Genomic DNA, 21,013 nt, shown 5'->3' with positions numbered 1-21,013 from the left:
AATTGAAATACACTGATATATTAACTCCTACTTATTTGGAGGGGTTAATTCCATCTTGACTCACAGACCGACTTTACAAGTACTTGACTATGTCCAAAAATCTTTTATCGCTGAATTAAAAATTCAGGTAATTCGACACTAAAGCATAGTGAGTTGCTTGCAAGTCACCGTAGTGATCTCAGATCGGAGGGACACTTATATCTATATCTCTTCGAAGTAACTCTTGATAGTAGAGTGCTTCAGAATTGGTCATATTCAGTGAAATGTACTCCTATATTTCATCTGCATGCTATACCAGCATCTCCATACTTCTTGATTAAGAGGACAACCAACTTATATGGCACACAATGACCTATACTTGATATGCTATCGTCTTAGTAATAGCATATCATTTGATCGTGAACTCATTTAAGGACTAAACGATATATCCTCTTATATCGAATCAAATAATCCTAAGGACTTCATCGCATAACAGGAGTTCAAAATGAGATATACATAGTGATGAAAAAACTAAATAATATTTATTAATTTAATAATTTATATAAATTATAATGATTAGTACAATCATCAACAGACTGATGATTGACTTTGGGATATAATTTCCAACAACTCCCACTTAGACTAAAGCCAATAGGTGCAGTATCGTATATCCATCTTTGATTTGTAGTCTTCGAACTCCTTGATGTTGAGGACTTTAGTAAATGGATCAGTCAGGTTCTTCTTTCCATCGATCTTCTGAAGCTCAATGTTATCTTGATCCATGATCTCTCAGACCAGGTGGTAGCGGTACAGAATGTGCTTAGTCCACTGATGTGATTCGGTTCCTTCGCTTGAGCAATGGCATCAGTACTATCGCAGTACAACAAGATGGGGCCATCAAGGGAGGGTGCCACTCCGAGCTCGTTAATAAACTTTTATAGCCACACAGCTTTCTTCATAGCATCAAATACCGCAATATATTCTACCTCACCAGTAGAGTCGGCCATAGTATGCTGCTTGAAATTTTTTTAGTAGATTGCTCCACCGTTCAGGATATAAATATATCTCGACATGCTTTTACTGTCATCATGATCTGACTAAAAATTAAAATCTGTAAACCCCATAAGTTTTAAGTTGGATTCTCCATAGATAAGCCACTGATCCTTAGTATTTCTCAAATGCTTAAGGATGGTCTTTACGACCTTCCAGTGATTCTCACCTAGATCGGACTGGTATTTACTCACTACTCCTAATGAGTATGCCACATTCGATCGCGTACATGTCATGGTGTACATAATAGATCCCACTATCGAAGCATATGAAATTCTACTCATACGCTCTCTCTCTTGAGGAGTTGTCGGATAATCACTCTTCAAGAGAAAAATTCTTTGGCCTATCGAAAGATAGCCTTTCTTGAAATTCTCCATACTAAACCTTTTCAGCACAGTATCAATGTATGTCGACTGAGATAATTCAAGCAACCTTTTAGATCTATCTTTATAGATCTTCATCCCAAGCATGAAAGATGCTTCTCTCAAGTCTTTCATGGAGAACTGTGATGACAATTAAACTTTTATTCCTTGTAATGCAGAGATGTCATTCCCGATTAAGAGAATATCATCGACATACAAAATAAAAAATACTACCGTAGAGTTATTAACCCATTTGTATATGCAGGATTCCTCTTCATTCTTGATGAAGCCATACATTCTGATCACTTTATCAAAATGAATGTTTCAACTCCGAGATGTCTGCTTAAGTCCATAGATGGACCTTTGAAGCTTGCACACCTTAGACTCATCTGTAGATATGAAACCTTCATATTGTATCATATATATCTCTTTTTCTAGCTCTCCATTTGGGAAGGCTATTTTCATATCCATTTATCAAATTTTATAGTCCAGATATATTGTTATCGCAAGCATAATCTGTTGGAAAATATATCCCAAAAGTCAATCGTCAAGCTGTTGACGGTTGAGTAACCAAGTATTATAATTGATTTGTTAATAAATAAAATATATTTTGATATTTTCATCATAAGTTTTTATCTTCTAATGAACTCTATTGTTATGATGATGTTCTTAGGACTATTTAAGTTTGATAAAGAGAAGATTTATCGATTAGTCCTTAAAACTGTTCACGACCAAATGATAGGCCGTTAATGAGGATGACAGCTTCTATCGAGCATAGGTCCCTGTAGACCATATGGGTTGGTTGTCCTCTTAATCAAGGAGTGTGGAGACACTGGTATGGCATACAAGTGAGATATAAAGGTACATCATCATTGAACGTGACCAACTCCAGAGCATTCTACTATCGAGAATGTCTCTGATGGATATAGGTATAAGTGTCTCTTAGACCTGAGATCACCTCAGTGACTTGCAAGCAACTCACTGTGCTTTGGTACTGGACTAACTAAATTTCTAATTCAGTGACGGAAGGCTTCTGGGCATAGTCAAGTACTTGCAAAGTCAGAGTGTGATCGAGATGGGATTGACCACTCCAAGAGTTGGAGAAGAATGAGTCACTGTATTTCAATTTAGCAAAATATTGGCCAAGGTAATCCATTAGATGGATTTGATATTTTAAAATACAATGTGGACAACCTGATCAGAGTTGATAGTTGAGCTCTGAGGTGTCCTATGATCATTTTGGTCAAGGAGATGAATTATATGGAAACTATATCCGCATGGATTCTAAAGATGTTGTTCTACACATTCGACCTATCCGATCGTCGGATACCATTGCTAGATGGTCACTTCGATTGGTATAAGAATTTATTTCTGTGCTATCGACTTAGATTCAGATCTATGAGGTCATATTCATTAGAGTTTATGATCCAATCGGATGGTTGATCAACGATTAAGAATCATTCTAGGGTTAAATGATCAATACGATTGACATTTAACCTAGTGCAAGTGTTGCAGGAGGATCGATTAGCAATTTGATTACTAATTAGCTTAATTTGATTAAACCAATGAGCTGAGATTAAAATATAATTGAATATGATTTAATTAAATTTTATTTGGGATTTATTGGATCAAGTCCAATTGATTTATTGGATAAGCCATGTATAAGAAAAAAACTAGTCCTAGTTCAATTAGGACTTGGGTCAACCTAATTTTTAATTTGATTAAAAAATTAAATCAGATTTAAATCTAATTTAATCTGATTAAATTAGGTTCTTAATTGGGTTATGATCTATTTTAATTGAGTTGATCTAATTTTAGTTTGATTTGGTTTGAGAAACCAAATTAAAATAAGTCATAAGACAGAATCCTAGTAAGACTAGGATTCCACCTTGCGCCACATAAGCCCCCCCATGCCCTCTCTCTTATTCCATGCCAATCTCCTCTTATTTTATGTTACAAAAGTCCTCTTCTAGGTCTTTCCCACATCCAAAAGGTTTTCTCTCTTCTTTCATACATGAAAAGTGGTTGTGGATCAAATCAAAGTAGGAATAAGTTTGAATTTCAAATTTTATGAGATAGAGTTTTAGAAATCCAAAACTCTTTTCTTTTTGCACCGAATTTACCCAATTTTTTTTTGAGATTTTTATGAATTTTAGGGCACACATTATGCACTCTTTTCTGATAGTCCATGCATAAAAATAAGGAGGAGGCACCCAAGAGTTGGGTGCCCCTTATCTTGCCATATTTGGATAAGCCTTGACTAGGTATTTGACCTAGACAAGGACTCTATCATATCTCTCTTTATAAAATGAGTTTCTTCATAAAATTTTTGTAAAACATAGAGATTTGAGAGACCTTTGGGACATCCAAAAATTAGAGAGAAAGACCTTAGGGTCGTGGAGATATAATAGACATAAGATAGGGTGTCTAGAGAGAGCAAAGAGAAGAAGAAGAGGGTCTTCTTCTAGGGTTGTTGTGTTCATCACTTTCCTTCCTCCATCTTGAGTTTGCTAAGAACATCTCAGATCTGAAACTCCTCCTCCTACTTCTCATCTTTGGAGGAGTCCAAATTAAGAATATGGAGGTACCTGATCAACCATCGAAGAAGGATCAGTGCAGTACTAGCATACTATGCTGATTTTCTAGAGCAAGACTTCTGATCGAGAATCGTGGGCTCGTATGGATGACTCCTAGAGGCTGGATGCATATGCGGCTCACAATATCATCCTCAAGCCTGGATCAACAATGTTAGAATGTCTAACTTGCAAGGTAATAGATCTGATCTATTGTTTATTACATACATTAGATGAAGCATAGAAATATGTTGATATGATCAACATGTAGTTCATTCTCTATATGTTTTAATTTTTAATTTAATACTATGTAATAATTATGTAATAGGATCTTAGATCTAGAGATTCTCTAATTTTATAAAATAAATTTTAATTTATTTTAGTCTTCTACTGTATAATCTTGAAAAAGTTTCAAGATCTAACCCTGAAACCCTAGATCTGGTCCCTTCAAAATCTGAATAGACTCAAGCATTACCATAAGAGAAAATATCTCATCATAGTTAATACTATAATGCTGACGGTAACCCTTGACAACTAAACGGGCTTTATAGGTCTCCACCTTCTCATCTGCACCTCTTTTCTTTTTGAAGATCCACTTACACCCAATAGATTTTACCCCTTCAGGTGGGTCAACCAATGTCCATACATTATTGATTTTCATGGACTCCATTTTAGATTTCATGACTTCCAATCACTTATCAGAGTCGTACCTCTACATCACATCTATATAGGTGATCGGATCTTCATTGTTCTCATCGAGTTCAATTTGATCTCTATTCCAGACTAAGAAACTACAGTATCTATCCAGTTGATGCGGTATTCTATCGGATCTCCTTAAAGATGTTTCTACAATAAGTTTCAGATTTGATCTAATCAAGTCTGACTCTATGTGTTTATTAGATTGTGTCAGTTCTTCTATCGATCGAACTTCATCAAGTTCCATCTTTGAGGCATTAGTTCCTTCACCAAAGAACTCCTTTTTTAAAAAGACAACCCTATTGCTGATGAACACCTTCTGTTCGTTAGTAAGATAGAAGTAATATCCCTTGATCTCTTTTGAGTACCTTACAAATAGATATTTGTCAGACCTAAATCCAAGCTTGTCAGTTTTCAAATATTTGATATAAGCCGGACATCCCCAAACCCTCAGATGAGAGAGTACTGGTGTACACCTTGTCCACATCTCATGTGGTGGTTTACTTACAGACTTACTCAAAACTTTATTTAAAATGTAACAAGCCGACTATAGTGCATATCTCCAAAAAAAAATTGACGGACTTGCAAAGCCCATCATGGATCAAACCATGTCTAACAGGATTCGATTCCTCTTTTTCGATACACCATTATGCTGTGGTGTTCCAAGAGAAGTCTATTATGAGAAATCTCATTTTCTTCTAAATATGTCAGAAACTCACTGGAGAGATATTCTCCTCCTCAATCGAATCAAAGAATTTTAATACTCTTTTTAGTTTGTTTCTCTACTTCATTACGGAATTGTTTAAATATTTCAAATGATTCTGACTTATGTGTCATTAAGTAGACGTGCCCATACCTCGATAGGTCATCTGTAAATATAACAAAATAATAATATCTACCTCTAACATTAGTGTTCATCGGTCTACATACATCAGTATGTATCAGACTTAGAACTTCACTGACTCGCTTACCTTTTCCAGCAAAACGTGATTTGGTCATTTTATCAAGAAGACAGAACTCATAGGTTGGGATTGATTCACAATCACTGACTTCGAAGATTCTCTCTCATGTCAATCTATTTATTCTGTTCTTGTTAACATGACTTAACCTACAATGCCAAAGGTAGATATTGGAGACATTACTAATTCTAGGATGTTTGTTGGATGTGTACATTACACTAACATGTTGTTATAATATGTAAATATCATTATTCAGTTGTCCATTCATCAGATTAATACCATTCATAACAATATTAAAAATTATTTTTTTAATTAAAATTTCATAACGGTACATGGCCAAAAGGCCTACGAAATAATATTCAATAAAAAAGAAGGACAAAGTGACATTCACTTAGAACAATTACATTAGACTTGAATACAAGCTTAATAGTTCCTAACGCTAGAACTGAAACTGATTTTCCATCTCTAATATTAAGGAACCTTTGGCTTTCTTTAAATCTCCTACTGATCTACAGGCCCTACAATGAATTGCAAATATTAAAAGAGCTCCCAGTATCTAATATCCAAGTAGTAGAATCATAAATTGAAAAATTACAAGGTGTTATCATATAATTATTTTATCCAGCAACAACTTGCTTCTTTCTCGATCTGTTCGAATCCAAGGAGGCAATGTATTGAGGACAATTCTTTTTCCAATACCCCAGCTTCTTACAGTAGAAGCATTCTGTCTGACTCTGATCGGACTTGGATTTCTTGATCTGATTGGGCTTGGGTGCCCGAGCACTTTGTACCCTTTTCTTGTTCTTCTTTTCTTTCTTAAAGGATTGATGTCCAGAGAAAGACCATCCTACAACATTCACCGACTTCTTTTGGAGCTGGTGATCCTTCTCAAAGTTTTGCAGTAACCCCAGCAAACTGTGGTAGTTAACTGTAGGCTTTGTCATTCAAAAATGAGTAAGAAAAGGGAGGTAGGACTTGGGCAGAGAGTTCAGAATAGTATCTTTCTCCAACTGCTTATGTAGGAGAAAGTCGAGCTTGCTTAGGCACTCAATTATCTCGATCATGTATAATATATGATTAGTGACTGATGCTCCTTCCCTCATTCGAGTGTTGAAGATTGGACGACTAGTCTTATGCCTCTCAACATCATCGAGTGTGCCAATGGACTCGTTCAATATTTGCTATATGTCCTATGACTGAGCATTCTCGAAATGATAGCTAAACTCATCATTCATCACCACTAGCATAATATAATGAACTGTAATCTGATTATTGAGCCACTTCTGATAAGAGTCTTTGATCGAGCTACGTGCGTTTGGAGTTTGCTCTTCGGGTGCTGGATCAGTTAACACATACAAGATCCATTTGTGCTCTAGGATAATTTTTAGCTTTCGATACCAGTTATCGAAGTTTGGATCCATTAATTTATCACTATCTAATAGTGATCAGAGCGACAAGGTGATGGCCATAACTGCAAAAAAAAAATCAGAACTTAATTAGTATATGAATTGATTAAGCCTAAAGATATGAATTTTAGTCTAAAGGTTTTTCCACTATTTTATTCGAATTGATAGCCTCTACCTTCAATTCAAAGAATTACACTAATTTCTTAGTGGGTACCAGAATCCACATAGACTACACATGGACCCAAGTGTGGCTCGACCAATCCTTGTGTATCCACGGATAGGTTCTTAACCAATTATTTCACCAAATAATTTTTAGTATTCAATTTTGCCCTAGATACCTCTTCAGCAGGCGTGTGGCACCTCTACTGAAGGTTCTGGTTAGGTCCAACCATTAATATGCCAGAATTTAGTATATTTAACAAACGAGTGATCAGGCCTGAGTGTGGCTTGGCCAACCTGACCATCATCAGAAAGACAACTAAAACAACATATTATGAATGATAATTCTGACAGCTAGACGTGTGGTGCCTCCAATGATCATCTAAACCATTAGACTCATTATCACCCAACTTAATGGAAGGCTATGATCTATTTATCATCATAACTATTTCATTTTTAGAGACCTAATAATTTTAGAAGATTTAATTAGTTGAATTGAGAGATAAGAAAAGATTTGATCAGTTAATCTTAATCCTCCTACTGACTTCACCAAGTCAGATTAAAGAAGATTAGATAAAAGTTGATCCAGCCAACCAGTCATAAATCCTCCCACTGACTTCACCAAGTCATGAAGAGAACTCAAGACAAGTCGAACTAGGGGCACCTAAATCAGTCACACTGATTTTCTAGTTAGCATGGGTCAACTTCAATCATTAAGTGATCTAATTAAAATATGATTCACCATATTGGTCAGGTAAGTGAGATTGATGGGAGGAATATGCCATTAACTCGACATAGACTCAATCTATATGAATAGCTCTCAATTAATGACCACCGATCAAAGCTGCCATACTTTTTTTAGACACCAACTGATTAGTCATTGTCAATTTGATCAACTTATAGACTTGGATTCGACCATGGAGCTACGATCAAAGTTCATATTGATCTAATCAAAGACATGGACTTGACCAACTGTAGCTATTGAAATTGATCAAGAGAAGAAATTGACCCAATCAGAATTAATTTTTAATTAGATTTGATCAATTACTAACATGATCCATTATCAATGATTTCTAACCCTAGATCTAACCCAGTTAAATGGACTTGACTCAAGCTAACTGATTAACCCATTAATTATGAAATTAATGCCTTAGATCTTTGATTCTTAAATCTAGATTGCTTAATTCTCAATTAAGTTTTGGACAGATATGGGTTTGGATTCGATATTTGAAAATAATTTTTAATTTTATAAAATATTTTTATAATTAATCATCTAATGATCAAAACTTTAATTTTAGATCTAATATATATTATTTTATATCTAAAATAAAATTTTAAAATTTTTTTCATTGTTCATCATCATGAAAAAGACCGTGCAGCACCCCTACATGCTATAGGAGATCCCATCGAATGGATAAATAAGATAGTGAAATCCTAATTTCTCTTATAATCGGATGGCTATGAGGATCTATCCAATCAGATTACTATACTACTCAGATTCAAAATTAACTATTTAGATCTAATCTAAATAATTAAAATTAGATTATATACAAAATATTTATGTCATAAAAAACCTAGCTCTGATACCAATTGAAGAAAAAATAGATAGTTCAAAGAATGTATTTTTAAAATTTTATAGTATAATAATAAAAAACTAAATATTTTGATCTTTTAAACATATCTTAGATCAGATCTTAATTATCATTAAAGATTTATGACATAAAAAATTTACATAAAAAATTTAAAATAAAATAGAAAACTGCATCGATCACATCGATACAATGAATTTGATCTAACCTTTAGATTATGTCGGTAGAGTTCAGAACTCATCACCTTTTCATGGGTTGATGATATCTACTACTGATAAGCATGGTATGAAACTCTCACTGATGTTGAACAATCGTACAAGTATCTGATCTCTACGGATAGTCCACACGAAGCCCCTCAGACCGATCAGCCCTCTACGGGAGTGCTAGCTCTTACAGTCTGCTTCTGATGGTAGATCTGACTTGATCTCCTTCTTTGATTATCTTGAACCTTTTTGATATTAAAGATGGATTAGAGAAGGATACTGGATGGTAGAGAAAAATTAGATGAAGACTCTCTTTTCTTTGGTTTTTTCCTTACCAAAAAATCTAGAACAGTTCTAGGTCTCTCACCCAAGAGGAGAACGGTCTCCTCTTTTGTTCACACCAAGGAGGAAGGAAACCTACCCAATCCTCACATCATGAAAAGGTATTTTTGACCCTCTTTCTCTTTGGTATCTCACAGTGAAAAGCTCTCCTCTTTTGGTGCATAAAATTATGTCTTTTTATGATTGTCATACAAACCAGATAAAACAGGATAAGGGCTGGAGTTTGTTACAATTCAAACTCTTTTGAATTTCAATTTGACTCCAACTTTTTCTCACCCTTATGTAACATAAAGAGGGACTTACCAAAAAAAATTAGGTACAAAAATAAATTGGGAAGATCTCTTTCTCTCATACATAATAGACCCCTTCAAAAGCAGCCAACATATGGAAGGATATGGATAAAGTTTTAAGTTAAAATTTAAACTAATTTGAATTCAAATTAAAACCAACCAATTTCTATCCTTAATGAGTGATAAAAAAAAAATTATTTTCTAATTTTCTCATATACAAACTAATTTTGTGTGGTGAGAAAAGATGTGAGACAATTTAGGTGGCGTAAGGGATAGAGTCTTATTCATTTGGGACTCTAAGGTTTAACCAATTGAATTTCTTTCAATTCCAATCCAATTAGATCCAAATATAATATGATGAACCTAATCTAATTAGACTCCTATAATCTCAATTAAATTTGATCAAATCAATAAATTAATTGAGCTATAGATCTGATCAAATCAAGATCATTTCTCCCTTATCGATTAGGTCATCTCATAACCTAATCAGACTTGACTTGATTGAATCAAATTCAATCAGACTTGATCCAAACTTTAATGCTCAATCAAATTGAGCTAATTAGTAATCTAATAACTAATTAATCCTCTATTAATGATAGAGTCTAAGTCTAGTGGGACTCTTCTCTAGAGTCTCCATCCAGTGAGACACTTCAGTAGAGTCTCCGTCCAGTGGGACTCTTCAACAGAGTCTTCGTCAAGTGGAACTCTTCACCAGAGTCTCCGTTGACTAAGACTCTTCAGATTAACCATGTGATCGAAGAAAAATTTCTAATGTGTGTGACCCCATAGGTTCAAACCTAAGCCAATAGCACAGGAACTAATTCCTGTACCAATTGGAATAACCATCTAGCAATGGTACCCAACGTCTGGATAGGTTGAATGTATGCAAAATAATATTCAAAAATTTATTTAAATATAGTTACCATATAATTCATCTCTTTGACCCAAATGCTCAAGGTGACCTAGGGTTTAACTGCCAACCCTGATATGGTCATCTATATTGTATTTCAATTTTCAAAATCTATCATATGGATTATCCTGGCAAGATTTTACTGAATTGAAACATACTGATAGATTAACTCCTACTTATTTGGAGGAGTTAATTCCATCTTGACTCACACACCGACTTCATAAGTACTTGACTATGCCCAGAAATCCTTCATCACTGAATTAAAAATTCAGATAATCCAACATCAAAGCAAAGTGAGTTTCTTGCAAGTCACCGTGGTGATCTCAAGTTAGAGGAACACTTATACCTATATCCCTTCAGAGTGACTCTTGATAGCAGAGTGCTCCGAAGTTGGTCACATTCTGTAAAATATACTCTTATATTTCACCTGCATGCCATACCAGCATCTCCACGCTCCTTGGTTAAGAGGACAACCAACCTATATGGCACATAATGACCTACACTTGATATATCTATCATTCTAGTAATAGCATATCATTTGATTGTGAACTCATTTATGGACTAAACAATATATCCTCCTATATTGAATCAATAGTTCTAAGGACTTCATCACATAACAGGAGTTCAAAATGAGATGTACACAGTGATGAAAAAATCAAATAATATTTATTAATTTAATAATTTATATACAATTAGAATGATTAGCACAACTGTCAACAGACTGACGATTAGCTTTGGGACACAATTCTCAACATCATACACCCTTGGCATGGAGAACTTGGGATGTCCCAAGTGTGGGGGCATGTGGGATGCCCAAGGGAGAAGGAGAAGGGAGAGAAAGGGAGGGCATGGGGAGAGCTTTTGGGTATGAGGGGCTGCTGGTTTGGATGCTCTCGGGACCTTATGGGAGGTTCCTTTAAATAGGCATGAGATTGAATCCTATTCAATCTCATAATATAAGTCCTATTTGCATTATATTTTCTAATAACTTATTTAACTTACATTAGAAATTCTATTAAGTGCCAACTCTTAGAGCCCTTGCACCCAATTTAACACACCCTCTTTTGCACCCAAAAGATGCCCCATATCAGATTAATAAGCCCTCTAATCATGGGACATGTCCAACTTGATCAAATCAAGGTGGCACCCCATAATAACTATCAAGAAAAATTAATTAATAACTTACACCCTAATTAAATTGATCAATAACCTTAGACATCCAATAATTAGAGTCTCATAAATCTAATTCATGTAGATTATTAGCAGGTAATTAAGTTTGAATTATCTTATTAAATAAGAAATCCTAATGAAAAAAAGAATTGGGTTCAACCATGCGCTAGCAAAGTTACCATGAATCCAATCGGATTTCTATAAACTCAATTGACATTTCATAAGCTCAATTACTAATTTTAGACCTAATCCTTTTGTTGTGTGACCCCATAGATTCAATTCTATCTGGTAGTGAGATATACAATGATCTCTATCAAAGTATCATTGAAACTCTTTTCAATGTGTCGGAATAATTTTACTCTAACTCATCAAGGATTGTCAATTCAGAACAACCCTAGTCAGCTCTCATAATCCACTAGTGACACCTAGCACTATGTAGTGGCAACTCAATAGAACTAAAATAAACTTCTAGGTGTAATTAATGTGTGATTCAGTCCTTCTATCGTGAGTCTTGACTAGATGACAGGTCATAGATAAATCATCAAATTTGATTATCAGTCATATGATAGATTTGATTAGCTCAAGTCTAGTTGTGACTTCTATGAAAACTCTTTTCCATCAATCATACTACTGTGGCTATAGATTCTTGGATTTAGCTTTTCAAATTTCATAGAACTACTCCTTTCTATCAAAGTTGATAGATCTCATCTTGACGTGCACCCTACCCCTACAGTGGACCAACTATCTCCAACATCCACTACAAGGGCTCATTGAGACCTATGTTTATGTGTCAGTCAAACTCCAGTAGCCTCACTATGGATAGTAGTACAATCTCAAATAAAAAGACCATTCACACAAATACAGCATCAAGATGATCACTGATGATTGAGTAGAAATTCAAATGATCTTTCGTATGGTCATGCTCAGTACTAGTTATTCTCTAACCACTATTCGCACTCATCGTCGAGTGTCTCTACATTATAGACTAGAGACCCATCTATCCCGAAGGTAGCAATCTGTGCGTCAGTCTATCTGGATCGATCACCATCCTCATGATGATTTTATGATCGAAAGCATTTAGGAATCAAATACATGTCTCTAATTCTTAACACCTTGAGAATATATATCAAAACTAATTCCATAGACGATTCAAGGATACATCATACTTAAATGAAAAATAAATTTATCTTTTTATTAATCAAATCAATATATTAAGTATAAAATTGTATCCTCAAGATATTACAATGTGTCAGCCATATTGGCTTTTAGAACATACATCTAACACTTTCTCCTTTGAACTAAAGCCAATTGGCCACTAATCTAAGTCCCATCTTCTCAAAGTGGACTTTCATTTTCGGTAGGCTTAATTGCTTTGTCAGTGGGTCTGTCACATTATCCGTGGAGTCTACTCTTCGCATCTTGACATATTTTTTTTCGAGGTAATCGTGTATGATGTGATACACCACTTGGTGTGCTTCGATTTCTGATGAGAACTAGGCTTCTTAGCAAGTGCTATAGCTCCATTGTTGTCGCAGTACAGTGGTATGGCATCCGATGTCATAACCTCAAGTTCTGCGATGAACTTCTTGAATCAGAAGCCTTCCTTTACAGCATCTGAAGCAGTGACATACTCAGCCTCTGTGGTCGAATCCGCTTTGATGGGTTGCTTGAAACACTTTTAGCTAACTGTGCCACTATTGCAAATGAACACATATCTTGATGTAGACTTTCTATCATCAAGATCAGATATGAAGTCTGAATCAGTATGCCCCTCGACTCGTAATTCAAAATCTCCTCCAGAGATCAAGAATAAATTCTTAGTCCTTCTCAAGTACTTAAAGATGTTCTTCACAGCTATCCAGTATTCCTCGTCTGGATTCAACTGATATCTACTCGTGACACTCACAGCAAGGACAATATCAGGTCGATTACATAGCATGGCATACATGAGACTCCCTATAGCCGAGGCATAAGGAATCTTACTCATACGCTACACCTTCTTAGATGTGGTCGGACACATCATCTTGAAGAGACTAATACCATGCCTAAGAGGTAAATGTCCTCTTTTGGAGTTTTTCATGCTAAACCTCTTCAGCACTTTTTCTATGTACAGCTTTTGTGATAGGTCTAGCATCCATTTAGGTCTATCCCTATAGACCTTTATTTCAAAAATATAGGATGCTTTCCTTAGATCTTTCATGGAGAATTCTTTGGACAACCATCTTTTGACCGTGGTCAGCATTGAAATATCATTCCCAATGAGGAGAATATCATTCATGTACAATGCGAAAAATATTATTGCACTCCCATTGACCCTTTTATATACACATGGTTCCTCTTCATTTTTGATGAAATCAAATGATTTGATTACTTCATCAAATTGATGGTTTCAACTTCGAGAAGCTTGTTTTAATCTGTATATAGATCTTTGCAGCTTACAGACTCTGTGATCACCATCACCAGATGTGAAACCCATAGGCTGCTCCATATAGATATTTTTCTTAAGATATCCATTTAGGAAGGTAGTTTTTACATCCATCTATCAAATTTTATAATCATAGTATGTTGCAACAGCAAGCAGAGTGCGGATAGATTTTAGTATGGTTATGGACGAAAAGATTTTTTGATAGTCAATGCCCTCGTACTGACTATAATCTTTAGCCACAAACCTAGCTTTATAGGTCTCTACCTTACCATCGACACCTATCTTTCTTTTGAAGATCCATTTACATCCAATTGATACAATACCCTCAGATGGATCCACTAAGGTCTAGACTTGGTTTGATTGCATCAAGTCAATTTTTGACTTCATAGCATCTAACCATTTCTCGAAATTAATATCAGACATCACCTTGTCAAAGGTGGTAGGATCATCCTTATGACCCCTATCTCCTATAAGGAATATTTTCTTTACATCCTTCGAAAGCATATCCATGTACTATTCAGGAGGTCGGAAGATCTTGCTAGATCTATGAAGTGGTTGAGGAATATCTACTATTATCTCATGGACAACGGGTTCCTGAGGATCTATAGCTCTTGGCTCTCTAGAGACTTTCTCTTCAAGCTCAACAAACCTTCCACTGTGACCATCTTGGATAAACTATTTTTCTAAAAATATGACGTTCTGACTCACAATCACATTGTGATCTTATGAAAAGTAGAAGTAGTATCCTATAGATTCTTTAAGATACCCTATAAAATGAGCTATAATAGATCTATCCTCTAACTTATCTGCCATCTGTCTCTTGACATAGGCAAGATATCCCCAAGTCTTAAGATAACCTAGACTTGACTTTTTATCGAACCATATCTCATACGGTATGGTAGGAATGGACTTTGATGGAACCCTATTTGACAGGTGAATTGCGGTTAATAAGGCATGTCCCCAAAGATATAAGGGTAGATCAGAGAAGCTCATCATAGACCTAATCATATTCAATAGGATCCTATTCCTCTTTTTAGATACCCCATTGAGCTGAGGTATTCCAAGAGGCATCTATTGAGAGGCTATGCCGTTATCCTTAAGATATCTCAAAAATTTTTGATTAAGATATTCACCTCCTCGATCAGATCGAAGAACCTTAACAGATTTATCTGTTTGTTTTCTACTTCGTGTCTGAATTCCTTGAACCTTTCAAAGGCCTCAAACTTGTATTTCATAAGATACACATAGCCATACCTAGACAGATCATCGATAAAGGTAATGAATTGATATAACCACCTCTGGTCTACATATCAAATGGCCCACAAACGTCAGTGTATACCAGGGCAAGTAACTTAGTGGCCCTTTCCCCATGTCCTACAAAGGATAACTTGGTCATTTTTTTTTAAGATAGAATTTGCAAGCTGGATATGACTCTGGGTTAAGAGAGCTAAGGATCTCATCCTTTTCCAGTCTATTTATCCTGTCCTCTCCAATATGGCCTAGTCTATGGTGCCACAAGTACTTCTGATTAATTTCATCTCTGGATCTTTTTTAGCCTACGGCACCTCTATTTGCTCATTTAGGTTCACATTCGCATCAACATACATGTGATAAAAACTGTCAATTAGAAATTCTCATGTAATAAATTTATTTCATAAATAAATGAAATAAAATTTTTTATTAAAATAAATTTTAAAATCTTTCTGTGCTAGCACAGACATGAAAATTAAATTCCGACTAGCTACAGAAACATAACAACAGTCTTTTAAATCTAATCTAACACCAGACAGTAATCGAAGAGGGTAAGTGCCAATGACTTCTGCAGTAATTTTTGCTCTATTGTCAATCCGAAAGATCATGTCACTTTCCTTTAACCTCCAACTTTCTATCAGACTCTGCATTGAGGTATATATATGAGCACTCTAGCCAGAGTCTAATATCTAACTAGAAGTAGAAGAAACTATAAGGTTAGATTCAATTATGAGCAAATATTTGGAAGGTTTATCATCCTTTTTGGTCTTTAAGCTCTCCAGGTATTTTGGATAGTTCCTCCTCCAGTGGCCTTCAGTATGACTGTGAAAATATTTTTCCTTTGCATCGGCCTTTCTAGAAAATTCCTTCTTTGGCCTATTCTCCTTTTTCTACTTCTTAGCAGATTTTGCTTTCTTCTTTTTAGTAGACTTTCTCTTGAAAGAACTCTACTCTACAGTAAGAATAGTATCCCTTGAACTCTTCAAGGTTCCCTCTATAGTGACCAACATGTTGACCAGTTCGAAAATAGTGCAATCAAGCTTGTTCATATAAAAATTTACAATAAATTGACTATATAAACTTGTAAGGGATTGAAGGATCAGATTCATCTATAATTTTTTTTATATTTCTAGTCTGAGCTTCCCAAGCTTCTCAATATCCTTGATCACTGTTATACAGTACTCATGGACCGACTATCCTTCACGTATCTTCAGATTGAAGAGTCTTTTGGACACCTTAAAGCATGCTGTGCGGCTTTGCTCACCATATAACTCTTACAGGTGAGTGATCATAGCCCTGGCAGTAGGCATATGCTCATGCTGGCTTTGCAACTCGATTTACATAGACGCCAGCACATAACACATAACCCGACTGTCTTCACCCATCCACTTCTCAAAAATAACCCTTTGCTCAGTAGTAGGATGGTTTGGTAACACTATGGGTTTCTGATCGAGTACATGATCTATTTTTTTAGAGATCAGGACAATCCTAAGGTTTTTGAGTTAATCTTTGTAATTGGTATCTATCAAACGATTGGTTTCAATGATGCAGGCTAGAGGGTTCGAGGCTGACATTGTTTAACTACGAGAGTAGAGATTCAAGTTAGACTTTTGTACTTAATGGTTATATTTGCTTCTAAAGATTTTAAGATGCAAACAATGACTCTCACTAATTTATTAGATCCCTCCACTCTCTGAAAAAGAAACAAAAGTCCTAACGCGATAAATGATTTCAAGTGGGTGCTGCGGTCCCACCGATGACATGCACCTCACCTAACAGTTATTGGTAAGATGCACACCGATGCATGGATAACTCTTTGTCCAGATGCTTCTCTAAACATGTTTCTGCGACTTGATCTCCAAGTCATGTAGGCTCACCTAATAGTTATTCCCCACACTTCTTAGTTAAGCCCGACCCATCATTCACAAGCAGGTGCAAAGCTGTCATTGGATCCCTCACCTAACAGTTATTAGGTCCAACCCTATCTTTATTCTGGAGCAACTCTTTGCTAGTAGAATGGTTGCATATTTTCGATGCAACTAAACCACTATGATCAGTCGAGAATAATCAATGCTGGTAGCACACCCGCACATCTACAATGGTGGAAGATCTATGGACTTAATATTTATGGAGATGTTTAGATTTAGGTCTCATCTAATTGATCATCATATGATCGATCTAATTGGCATGGGCTAAACCAAATTGCTAAGCAACCTAATTTAAGACCCAATCTTCTAAATTGATCAGGTAAGTCAAGATCGATGGGGGTCCCCCCGTTGTATTCCTTAGACATAAATAAATTATTCAGATAAGTAAATAAAATTAATTAAATAATCATATCTCATTAACTTATCTTAGACACCAATAGATCAATTGGTCCAAACAGATTAACTTTAGCGAATCAGGCTCAAACCATCGATCTAAATTAGGTCCTTAGGTTAATCAATTCTACATATGGGACTCAAATGATTTGATCAACAATAATTACATGATCATATAACTTAATTGATATAATCTTAATCAATACTTGACTTGATTCATTCAATTACTTAATTAGATTAGACCCATATGACTCAAATCAAAAATTTTAGATGCAATCCTATTACATGACCTAATTTATGTTTTTTCCATAATCAAAACTCTCATGCACAAACATAAATTTTAGATTCTAAAATTAAAATATTAGATCTAAATTTTTTGTATTAAAGTAAGTTTTAAATCATAAAAATAATTTTTAGATTTAACATACAAGCATATATCACATATATGCATGTAAAATTCAGATCTAAATAAAATTCAGATCTACTATATGATATTATATATCTCATATACTAATCATAGATCATATCAAAAATAAATTTATGATCTAGATATAAAATTATATATCATATATATGAATCAAAATTTAGATCATATAAAATTTCAGATTTCATGCATGCATCTATGTATCATATTAACATGAACTAGAACTCTTTTTAGATCAAAATTTAGATCTATGCATGCTTTCACATATCAACTATATATTCTAAAATCAAATTTAAAATTAAATTTTAGATTTTAAGATCTATCTATACATTTCATGTATCAAAAAAATTAGATTTTAAAATCTATTTCAAAATATGTATGATAATTTCAGCAATATGAAACCCATGGCTCTGATACCACTGTTGGAATTTGTGATTTGGGGCATGCATGTGTGTTTTAAAATTTTATTTTTTAAAAATTATAATAGAATATAAGATTAAAATATTTTTAATCTAAATCATATATGCATAAAAATATAAAATCATAAAGATCTAGTTCATGTGCTAAAATTGATATATGCTGAAATTCAGATTGTGATCAATTCACATACCTGTTTTATAATCTTTTTCTTTGAATTTAGATCTAAAAGAAAAGAAATTTTTTTTAATCAGACAAGTATCCGACCTCTATAAGTATTCACTCAGGATCAGTTTAGAACAGCCCTCTAGAAATTAAATTTTTTTCTCTAAAAAAATTCAGCCCGCTAAATTTGAACAAAGCCTGGATCGCGATCATCACTTGATTTCTTTTCTTGATCTTCTTCTTTTTCTCTTCTCTAATCTTTCTTCTTGCTTTGTGCTACTGCTAGACACCAGGAATCAGCAGCTATTGGGGTGTCAAACACCCTTGGCATGGAGAACTTGGAACTTCCCAAGTGTGGGGGCGTGTGGGACGCCCAAGTGAGAAGGAGAAGGGAGAGGAAGAGAAGGCATGGGGAGAGCTTTTGGGTGTGAGGGGCTGCTGGTTTGGATGCTCTAGGGATGTTAGAGGAGGTCCCTTTAAATAGGCATAAGGGTTGAATCCTATTAAATCTCATAATATAAGTCCTACTTGCATTAGATTTCCTAATAACTTAAGTTATTTAACTTACATTAAGAATCCTATTAGGGGCCAACTCTTGGAGCCCTTGCACCTAATTAAACACACCCTCTTTTGTACTTAAGGAACACCCCATATCAGGTTAATAAGCCCTCTAATCTTAGGATATGCCCAACTTGATCAAATCAAGATAGCGCCCCATAATAATTATCAAGTAACATTAATTAGAAACTTGCACCCTAATTAAATTGATCCATAACCTTAGACACCCAAAAATTAGAGTCTCATAAATCTAATTCATATAGATTATTAGTAAGTAATTAAGTTTAAATTATCTTATTAAATAAAAAATCTTAATGGAAAGAGAAATTGAGTCTTACTATGTGCTAGCAAGGTTACCATGAACCCAATTGGATTTCTCTAAACCCAATTGATACTTTATAAGCTCAATTATAAATTTTAGGCTTAATCTTTTTGTTGTGTGACCCCATAGGTTAAATTCTATCTGATAGTAAGATATACAATGATCTCTATCAAAGTATCATTGAAACTCTTTTCAATGGATCGAAATAATTTCACTCTAACTTATCAAGGATTGTCGATCCAGAACAACTCTAGTGAGCTCTCACAATCCATCAGTGATACCTAGAAGTATGTAGTGATAACCTAGTAGAATTAAAATGAACCTCTAGGTATAGTTAATATGTATTTCAGTCCCTCTATCGTGAGTCCCGATTAGATGGTAGGTCATGGATAAATCGTCAAACCTCATCATCAGTCATATGATAGATTCGATTAGCTCAAGTCCAGTTGTGACTTCTATAAAAACTCTTTTCCATTAATCATACTACTGTGGCTACAGATTCTCAGACTTAGCTTCTCAAATCCCATAGGGCTACTACTTTCTATCTAGATTGATAGATCCCATCTTGATGTGTACCCTATCCCTACAGTAGACCAACTATCACCAATATCTACTACAAGGGCTCATTGGGATCCATATTTATGTGTCAGTCAAATTCTAATAGCCTTACTATGAGTAGTAGTATAATATTAGATCAAAAAACCATTCATACAACTATAGCATCGAGATGATCATTGACGATCGAGTAGAAATCCAAGTGATCTCTCGCATGGTCATGCTCAGTACTAGTTATTCTCTAACAACTATCCACACTCATCTTTCAGGTTCTCTACACTATAGATTAGAGATCCATCTATTCTGAAGAAAGTGATCTATGCGTCAGTTTGTCCAGATCGATCACCATCCTCATGATGATCCTTTGATCGGGAGCATTTAGGAATCGAATACGTATCTTTAATTCTCAATACCATGAGAATATGTATCGAAATTAATTTTATGGATGATTCAAGGATATATCACACTTGAATGAAAAATAAACATACCCTTCTATTAATCAAATCAATGTATTAAGTATATAATTATACCCTAGAGATATTACAATGTGTCAGCCATATTGGCTTCTAGGACATAGATCTAACACCCTTGACTATAACAATCAAAGTATAATTAAATTAAACTTGGATAAGAAGAATATCTATAATGTTAATCTCAATTTTCATAAGGTATCCAAGTGTCCGTCCTCTAATGGTGATCCACATAAAAATCAGACCAAAGATAGTGCTCCTCCTTCACCTTGCTTCAAGAGTTCTAGCCCCTAGAACTCGACTAGCCACCAGTTGATCAGATCTTCCTCCAAACCTGAGTTTGGATCTCTTAGAACCTCCTACTGGATGTGACCACCTTCTTCTGGATCTCTTAAATCCTTTGTCTTAAGAAGATTA

This window comes from Elaeis guineensis, chromosome 6, assembly GCF_000442705.2.
Source record: "Elaeis guineensis isolate ETL-2024a chromosome 6, EG11, whole genome shotgun sequence".
NCBI classification, from domain to species: domain Eukaryota; kingdom Viridiplantae; phylum Streptophyta; class Magnoliopsida; order Arecales; family Arecaceae; genus Elaeis; species Elaeis guineensis.
This window is presented reverse-complemented; position numbering follows the sequence as displayed.